Below are 10,000 nucleotides of genomic sequence, written 5' to 3'. Positions count from 1 at the left end.
ACGGCTGAACCACTGGTACCGCAAGGGAAAAAACCTGTCGTCTGAAGGGAGCCATAAACTTCTCAATTATTCTCCGCACGGTTTAGCAGTGCATGCGGTTTGGAAATCACTATCGGCTGGTTATTCTGTCGCACAGTGATCTCCCGCAGCGTGTGAAGGGCCCCATTGCGTTACATTGATTTCTAAACCGCATGGTTGCCGGCCCACGGTTTCAAATCGCTCGTGTGAGCGGGCCTTAAAAGATGAGAATGAAAATATCAACCGCAGAGATTCACGTGGTATAGGTGTTATGCCATTATCTGATTGTTTGATTTGATTATTTTCCACGAGGTTCTTTTTGTATGATTTAGACACGTGACAATAATGTTCGAAGAGGAAAGAGGTAATAGCCAAGGGGAAGAGGGCAGCCAATCAACGTGTCCGTTCTCATCTCGCGCCAACCAAGGAGAGGCCGGCCAGTGTTATTGTTCCTGCGAGAACAATGCAAACTGTATAAATTATTGTTATCCGTCAATTTCGTGTTATTTTTTTTAGTTATATTTGTTTTCAATGGCTGACAAAGAACCACAAGGTGTGCCAGAGTTAGCTTCAACTTCAGGCTCCCTGAAAAGGCCACTGGACAAAAGTGCAATAAAAATGTGGCTAAATGCAAGGGTAACTCTGCCAAAAGTTATATGTTGGCTCATACAGGTAAAGTTTCGAGGAACGAATTGTAAGATGCCCCTGTTGTTCCTCAAAGTGTTTTGATGTTGTTGCCGAGATAATATCCATCTGATTGTCAGAGATTCCTGGAAAAGTGGAAGTAGTGATACCCAAACTTCATATATCCAGAAATACGCTGAAAAACAAGAGTTGTACCCGGTTTTATTATGTTTCTGTTAACAATACACATGCGACTGTTTGTTAGACTGCGTTTGTTAACGTTCGGGGTATCTCTAAAGGCCATATAGATTGTTCCCTTAGCAGTAAAACTGACAATGATGTATTGATATTCATTCGTCAGGACAAGACATGTAGTCATGGTAAAGTTTCTAAAGATCGCACAACTTTTGGAATCCGAGATATACTTTAAAGCCTGAAACTCTTTTACGATCTACCAAACTACATAATCATATACTATTACATTGGAAAAATTCAAATAGTGCCATAGTACTATAAAACATTAATAAAATTGCCCCACTTATATATATATATATATATATATATATATATATATATATATATATATATATATATATATATATATATACTGTTTATGTTTGTGTGTATGTATATATAAATGATTAAACAGTTCAAACTGAATTAAAAAAAAGTTAAAGTTAATATCAACGAAACTCTTACCTTAGCCTACCTATTCAAGAACGCTTTAACCAACCTTATTGCAAAGTTCATGCATGACACTGCATATCATGTGATAATTTACTGAAAGAGGGTTCATAAGTAATGAAGCGCATGTGGAGGCAATATTTGAAATGTTCATTAGTCAGACGGCTATGCTGGCAACCCAGGAGCTGTAGATCTTAATCCTGGGTATTGTTCTTCACGGTGTAGATTCCAGATTTTTTTTTTTAAGAAGCTTCAATATTTCTTCATCCAAATTTGACGCAATTATGTTGAACAAAGGAGGGGCTGGATGATGAAATTCCTTCGATATCAACTTCAGAAAATAAATTTGACACAAAAACTAGATAGGTTTAAGCTGCTTAATATATTGGAATCTTCTTTTTAGTCTTCCCCTAAAGATTCTGTATTTCAGTACATAGGATATCACATGTACAGTTGCTTTCATCACTGCTTTCTACAGCTTTTTGTACATTAGAGAAGATCTTCATATTTCTTCTTCCTAGCATTCAAATCAAAGCTACAATTCCTAAAAAGGAATTGTAGCTTTGATTTGAATGCATTTAAGGAAATGACTGATTATTTTCTCTTAAGAGTCAGCAAAGAAATGTCGTAACGAAAAGTTCTTCGAATAGTATACTGCGAATGATCAGCAATTATAACTCACTCCTTACCCCCCCCACCCCCCCCCCCCTCTCTCTCTCTCTCTCTCTCTCTCTCTCTCTCTCTCTCTCTCTCTCTCTCATAATAACGTATTCACTTAAATGCTAGACCAAATGAAATGTCAAAGAATCTTACTATATATATATATATATATATATATATATATATATATATATATATATATATATATATATATATATATATATATATACTGTATATATACATATATGTATATATATATATATATATATATATATATATATATATATATATATATATATATATATATATATATATATATATATATATACATGTGTGTGTGTGTATTTGTGTTTTTGTTTGTTTATATAGGCTTGTGGGTGGATGACAATCGACCAAAGAAGTAGCTGCGATAGACTGTTTGTCCACCTCTGCTGTAATTTATACCTTCATTCAGGTAAATGCATTTATGCATTACTATTAAGAGAACTGGTCTTCCTTTCCCATTCCGCGCTAGCCCTCCCTCCTCTCCCTTCCATGTTCTCCATCCCTTCCCCTATCCCCCTGTTCCTTCCCTCACTCCTCTCTCTCCTTGCTTTCCATCTCTCTCTCTTTCTCCCCCTAATCTCTCTCTCTCTCTCTCTCTCTCTCTCTCTCTGAATATATACTCCATTTCCTTTCATATTACTATTGCCGTTGCTGTATGATTTAGCTACCCAACTCACCATGGAACAAAAGCATACTTAATCTTAACTCTCTCTCTCTCTCTCTCTCTCTTTCGCATGTTACTTCAAAGTCAACCTTCAACCTCTCATGACTTGATAACGAATTTGAAATTTGTTAACACTGAACTGTGGGCTATGTATAATTCCTGATCCTACAAGTGTGTTTAAAAGAGAAAGTATAATTTCTTTAAAAGCCTTCACTTATTATAAAACAAGAATGCATTTTTCAAATATTTGATCTGATTTTAATCTTATGGACAACCTGCTTTCAATTACCTTATAGCAGTATCAGAAATCGCTAATTATATAAATAATCAATTAATATAGTATTAATTTATTGTCATATGTTTGAAATAATTGTCTTTATGTTAGACTTATTATCTTTAGGTAGCAGAGGGCTTAGAGATAATCAAGTGTTTCATTGTATTTATAATATGGTATTAGTAACATGCAAATAGACCGTCATGAATGCAGTTTGGCCATTTGCTTTATGGCTTTTAATGAATATCACTGTCACAAATGCGTTACTCTTTTCTTTTTGCCAGTGTTTGTATACGAGAATTGCTTTTCAACATACTTATGTATTAAGCTGTTCAAATATTTCAAAGTCTTATATTTATAAATCTTTAAGGAAAGCCCTTGGTAGCTTCGTAACACAGTGCTTTTGGTAATGAGTTATGCAAACATCTTATATTCCTGCTGTTTCAACCTTGATTTTGGAATAGGGTAAAAAGATTGTATTTGTATTATATATATATATATATATATATATATATATATATATATATAAATATATATATATATATATATATATATATATATATATATATATATATATATATATATATATACTGTATATATATAAACATATATATATATATACTATATATATAGTATATATATATATATATATATATATATATATATATATATATATATATGTTTATATATATATACAGTATATATATATATATATATATATATATATATATATATATATATATATATGTTTATATATATATACAGTATATATATATATATATATATATATATATATAATATATATATATATATATATATATATATATACTGTATATATATATAAACATATATATATATATATATATATATATATATATATATATATACTATATATATAGTATATATATACATACATATATATATATATAATATATATATATATATATATATATATATATATATACATACATATATATATATATACATATATATATCGTATATATATGATATATATATATATATATATATATATATATATATATATATATATATATATATATATATACCGTGTATATATGTATTTATATATATACATATATAAACGTATATATACACTGTATATATATGTATATATATGTATATATGTATATATGTATACACACACATATATACATATATATATATATATATATATATATATATATATATATATATATATATATATATATATGTATATATAAATACTGTATGTATATATATATATATATCTATATATATCTATATATATATATATATATACGTAATATATATATATATATATATATATATATATATATATATATATATATATATATATATATATATAAATATATATAACATATATATATATATTTATATGTAGATAGATAGATAGATAGATATTATTACAACTAGCAAATTACGTAAATTTCCTAGCTCCAAAAACTCACCTGCTTTATATTACATAATTTAATACACAATAGAAAAATACCCCCGAGCTCTGAGAATAATATGCAACTCCCAGACGATAATAGATATGAATATAGAATATCTGAAACTCTTTACATTACAATCAAAACATAACTGGGTGATTACTTTACATTTAACGGGAACTATTCTTAAATCAACTGCTTACTTCGGTTCCTAATCAGGGAATAGGAGCAAAGCACTGGACATAGTATTGGTGATTGAAATAATACACACTTTACAAAAATAGATATATTCTAGTAACAGTTTATAACAATGTTAACAATTCAAAATTAACACCAAATATTAAATCGGAACTAGACCTTATACTAAGACTAAAAATTATACTCTATAAAAAAAAATATACAATCACTTGTTTCACTCGAATTTAATGTATGAAAATATCAAATTTTGACAATTAATGAATAAATGACACTTTAACGTATAGAAAATAAATCAAAATTACACTTACATATATTTAACTGTTACTCTTATGTGCTTAGGCTCACATAAGGTTACCAAACAGTTAAGATAAATGAATACACTTCACTGTTTAACCTAATCTCACAGGGCCAGTTACAAAAGAATTATACGATAAAATGTACTTACATTAACACACTACACTTTTAACCTAGGCATACAATTATATCACCAATGTTTGATTCAACACTATACACGGTATATGTTGAAAAGAAATCACTATTCACATTTGAGAGGGATACACTATGCACGTTTGAGAGGAGACACTAAGCACATAGTTGATGGATAGAGGCTGATGAGAGGAATGTCGGACGATGGCTCTTCTGAGGGTTAGGCTGGATCTCTTCTGTCTCCTATGCATTGCTAAGTCCTATATATATATATATATATATATATATATATATATATATATATATATATGTATATATATATATATATATACATATATATATATATATATATATATATATATATATATATATATATATATATATTACCTTAATTCACTCTAGAAATTTCTAGTAAATCATTCTCGTAGCGTGAGTCGTGGCTCTAGCGGCATAAGGTTGCCAACTTAGTAATATGAAGAAGGGGTACTAACGTTGCTTGCGAGGCAACTCTCTCTCAGCTAACTACACCCATCTCCTCTCGTAACATTAAAAAAGGATTAAGCTTTAGTCTAGAACCTTCCTGGAGTTTCCAACCACTTGGAAACATGATACAATCCCTAACGTGTGTATCATACAGCATATCTTTCAACGAAATTAAATAAGACTTCGTAACAAAACTATATGAAATGAAAATTTAATTCTTTGAAAAGACGTAAATTTACATATGCGGAACTGAATGAAAATACAACTGAGAGAGTGACGAAAGGCTTATGTAATTTACATATAATAATTAATCCTACGTGATGGGAAACCACCTTACGAGTTAGCTATACATTTGAGATTGAAAAATGGGGAGAATGGGGAAGTTAGTTTACAAGGAGAGAGACTGAAAAGAGTTGAACATTTCAAGTATTTACGATCAACAGTTGCAGAGGATGGTGATCTGGGGGCATAAATAAACCACAGAATACAAGCAGGATGGAAGAATTGGAAAAAAGTGTGTTGAGTACTATGCAACAGGAAAATAGGGAGTGATTTGAAAGGTAATGTGCACAGGACAGTTGTGAGACCGGCAATGATGTATGGAGCGGGGACGTGGGCAATAAAGAAGACAGAAGAGAAGAGGCTGGATGTGGCAGAGATGAGAATGTTGAGATGGATGTGTGGGGGGACAAGAAGGGATAAGATACGGAATGAGGTAATTAGGGGTACCACAGGAGTTAGAGAACTATCAGATAAGATCCAAGAAAGTAGAGTGAGGTAGTATGGTCATGTCATGAGAGGAGATGAACAGTATATTGGGAGGAGAGTGGTGGAAATGGTGGTACAGGGAGGAGAAGGAGAGGGAGACCGAAGTGAAGGTGGATGGACTGTATCAAGGATGACCTTCGATCAAAGCGATTAACCAGTGATGAAGTGTTGGACAGAAACATCGACCCCACATAAAAGTGGGAAAAGATGCAGACAAAAAAGAAGAAGAATATATATATATATATATATATATATACATATATATATATATATATATATATATATATATATATATATATATATATATATATATATATATATATATATATATATATATATATGGAATTTGAATAAAATGCAGTAGGTTCATTACACATTTATTTATAACCCAATCTTTGCAATTAAGGTTCGCACTTACACACAAGAGGACAACGTGTATGGATTACAGGGAATGAACGCAAACTAAAAGTGACCATAAATTCTCCTTATAAGTGGTGCAAGAGATGGAGGTAGACTTGGGATCTGTCTGACGCTCTAAGAAGTGGAAGACCAAGGAAAATCTCATTTGCAAACAATCAAAGTAACAATATGAGATATCCTGACACAAATTCTATTGCATTCCAGAATGCTCTGTGAGTATATGTTTAATGTGATATTCAAATCGTCTGTGTAAACATTAAATAAATATGATGAGAGGATGCCTCCTTGCCTGAGACCGTTAGATGCACTGAATGGCTGGGAAAGGACATTGCCCCATTTGACACAGAACTGTTGTGTTGAGAACCAACAGTATAATATGCCAATGAGATATAGAGGAGTTCCCCTTTTGCGTAGTTTCAAAAAGAGTTTCAGATAGTTTACTCTGTCAAATGCCTTCTGCAAGTCTACAAAACATAAGTAGACAGGGGAGGCTGAAGGTATATAGAAATTCAGTATCTCCTTTAAAATATATATACAGGTGTCGGTCGAGTGGTTAGTCTTAAAACCAAATTGATTGTCTGCGGTATGGAGAAAGGGTGCAAGGCGACGGAACAGAAGAGATTCAAATATTTTCGATGAAATTGTTGTGATGGCGATGGGGCGGTAGTTTCATGGGTCACTCGCATCCTTCAGTTTGTTTTTTTATGAGAGGTATTAAGTGGACAAGTAGAAGGGTTTCGGGGAGATATTGGTGTAATATACAGGCATTAAATAGTGCAGAAAATAGGATATAAATTATAGGGTGGCAGAATTTGAAAGCCTCGGCAGGAAGGCCATCGCAGCCTGGTGCCTTGTTACTATTTTGAAAATACCTTTTGACATTGATGAGAGTATCCACTTCATTTAGGGTATATTGGTCATTTATACAATTTAGGATGGTACTAAAGTGATCCCCCCACATTCTTGCAATGGATTCTTCGCCAACTGCATCCCCTACTCTTTGGGATAATTTGTTTGACTTTGGGTTTAGTGAATTAATATCTTACCAAAGATGGGGGAAGTCATGGGTGGTCAATTTTCTGGACAATGCATCGGCTCGCAGCTGATTTTCGTTGCTACGACATTGACGAAGAGCAAGTTTGAACTGTGCTCTCGCTTGCCTCATCTGTAGAGCAAGGGGACCTTCTCTCTGGCTACCATCATTCCTCCAAAGAAGGAACATTTCCCAAGAGTGTGTATAGAGGTCTTTAACTAAATCATTCCAACCAGGTATGTTTCGATGGTTACCTCTAGAGAGCCTAAACGTGTCTCTTCCAGAGCTCCGTAAGGCATTTATTATATTTACGTAGGATTCCTTTAGTTTTGTTTTATGCTGTTCGTTGTGGCACTTAGGATTATTGCAGAGCAGGGCTTTAGCAGGTTGAGTTATCGAGCGGATATTACTTTCAGATAATCGTTTGAATGCAGTAGATTTTTGGAGGTTGGAGAAGTCCTATGAGATGGATGGTAGCCTCTCCCTTTGGATGGGTACTGTCGGGAGGGAGGGTGTATGAAATGTGACCTGCAGGAGTATGTGGTCGAATGCAGATGATAGGTCGTATTGTATAATACATTCAGTGATAGAGCTATGCAGGCGGTCAGTGGTAATACAATGATCAAGCCAGGATGTGTTGGACATATTATTTCTGTTTTGTATATAAGTAAAGGAGGAAGGAGGCAGTATGGCAAAATCGCTAATTTGAAGAGATTGTTGAAGACAGAGACGCTGTAATTAATTATAAAATAGTCTAGTTGGGTGTGCATTAAAGTCTCCTATTAGGCACACATGGTCAGCGGAGGTATCATTAATAATACCTTGAACTTCTCCTAGCAATATACAATACTGATCAAAGTTTGACTGGCACTCCCAGGGGAAGTATACATTAATCACTAATATGGTTTTACCTTCGATCATTACTTGCAGGCCGAGAAGTCTGTCAGTTTAATACGTCACTGGTTTCACGCACTTATCCAAAGATCTATACCATAGAAATGAGAGACCTCCTTTCGGACGACCTTGAATGATGTAGTCGTGATTATCCATCGAGGAGACAGGGAAGCTGTTATAATCAACATGAACCGAATCACTGATAGCCAGGTCATGGGGGAGGAGTAAGATTTCCTGCGGTGCAATAATGCCACGGAAATCATTGCAGAACTCATTAAGATCAGGTAAATTTCGCTTGCTCCCGTATATGTTCCAGGACAAAATACTTAATGACTCCATGAATTTCGTCGACCTTGGAGATAAGAGTAGAAATCTCAGGGGGTGTGGGTGTGGCAGGTGCTGGGGCGTTGTGGGGTAGGCTGATTGTCGTAGATGAATTTTGGCGATTAGGGTCGCTGGGGGAGGGCGATCTCTCTTAAGATCATAAAAGGACACTTGTGCTCCTAGGCCAAAGTTTTCACCAACTAGGAGCTTTCGATGATGGAATAAACAGGAAACCCTGTATGCAACTTGACCTTCTACCTTACACTTGAGGCTATGAAGAATGAGGGGGTCTGATCCTGTTATATCCCTAACATGTAGCTTGATAGCATCTTCAGTCATTGAGGAATGCAGGTTGTGGACAGTGACGTGGCATCTCTTTGAGCGGTGGTGAGGGGAAATATTCCCGGATGAATGCTGGTTAACCTGTCTGTGGTTGCGGTCGGGTCGGAACTTTGTCTTTCGCCGGGAGGTCTGCCATCCCTCGTCTTCTTGGGCATTTGACATTAGCGCTCTGGCATATGAGTCGGTTGTAGGGGGTAGGGGGGAGAGGTAGGAGTGGGTGGTACTTCTCTTAAATCTCTTCTGTTTACCGATGGGGAGAGGAAGTGGTGGTATCCAAAACTGGTGTTTGCTTCGTAGCGATCCTTGGCCCTCTATCAGGCAGGCCAGAGAGGGTGTTTTGTGGGTCCGAGGGTTGTTCATGTATTAATTGGGGTTGGTCAGTGGGGTCATTCAACTTATTATATTTTCCCTTCAACTCTCCAATTTGATTTGTTATCTCATTGATTTTTAGCCCCATTGAAGTGAATGCATCATTGACTTGCAGGGCCATTGCATCACTGATTTGCTGCTTCATTGCAGCAATGGCATCACTGAACGTGAAACATATATGCAAAAGAAGAAAACGATGATTATTAAAACTGTTACTCAATACATCTCGTAATTACGGGGTTAACCAAGCAATTATTCTAATAGTTCTTTCTCATTAAACAGACATACAATATCAAAATGCGCTCGTTAGCGTTCGCATATTT

This window comes from Palaemon carinicauda, chromosome 11 (genome assembly GCF_036898095.1).
Source record: "Palaemon carinicauda isolate YSFRI2023 chromosome 11, ASM3689809v2, whole genome shotgun sequence".
NCBI lineage: Eukaryota > Metazoa > Arthropoda > Malacostraca > Decapoda > Palaemonidae > Palaemon > Palaemon carinicauda.
The sequence above is the reverse complement of the archived record's forward strand: the minus strand, read 5'-3'. Positions refer to the sequence as shown.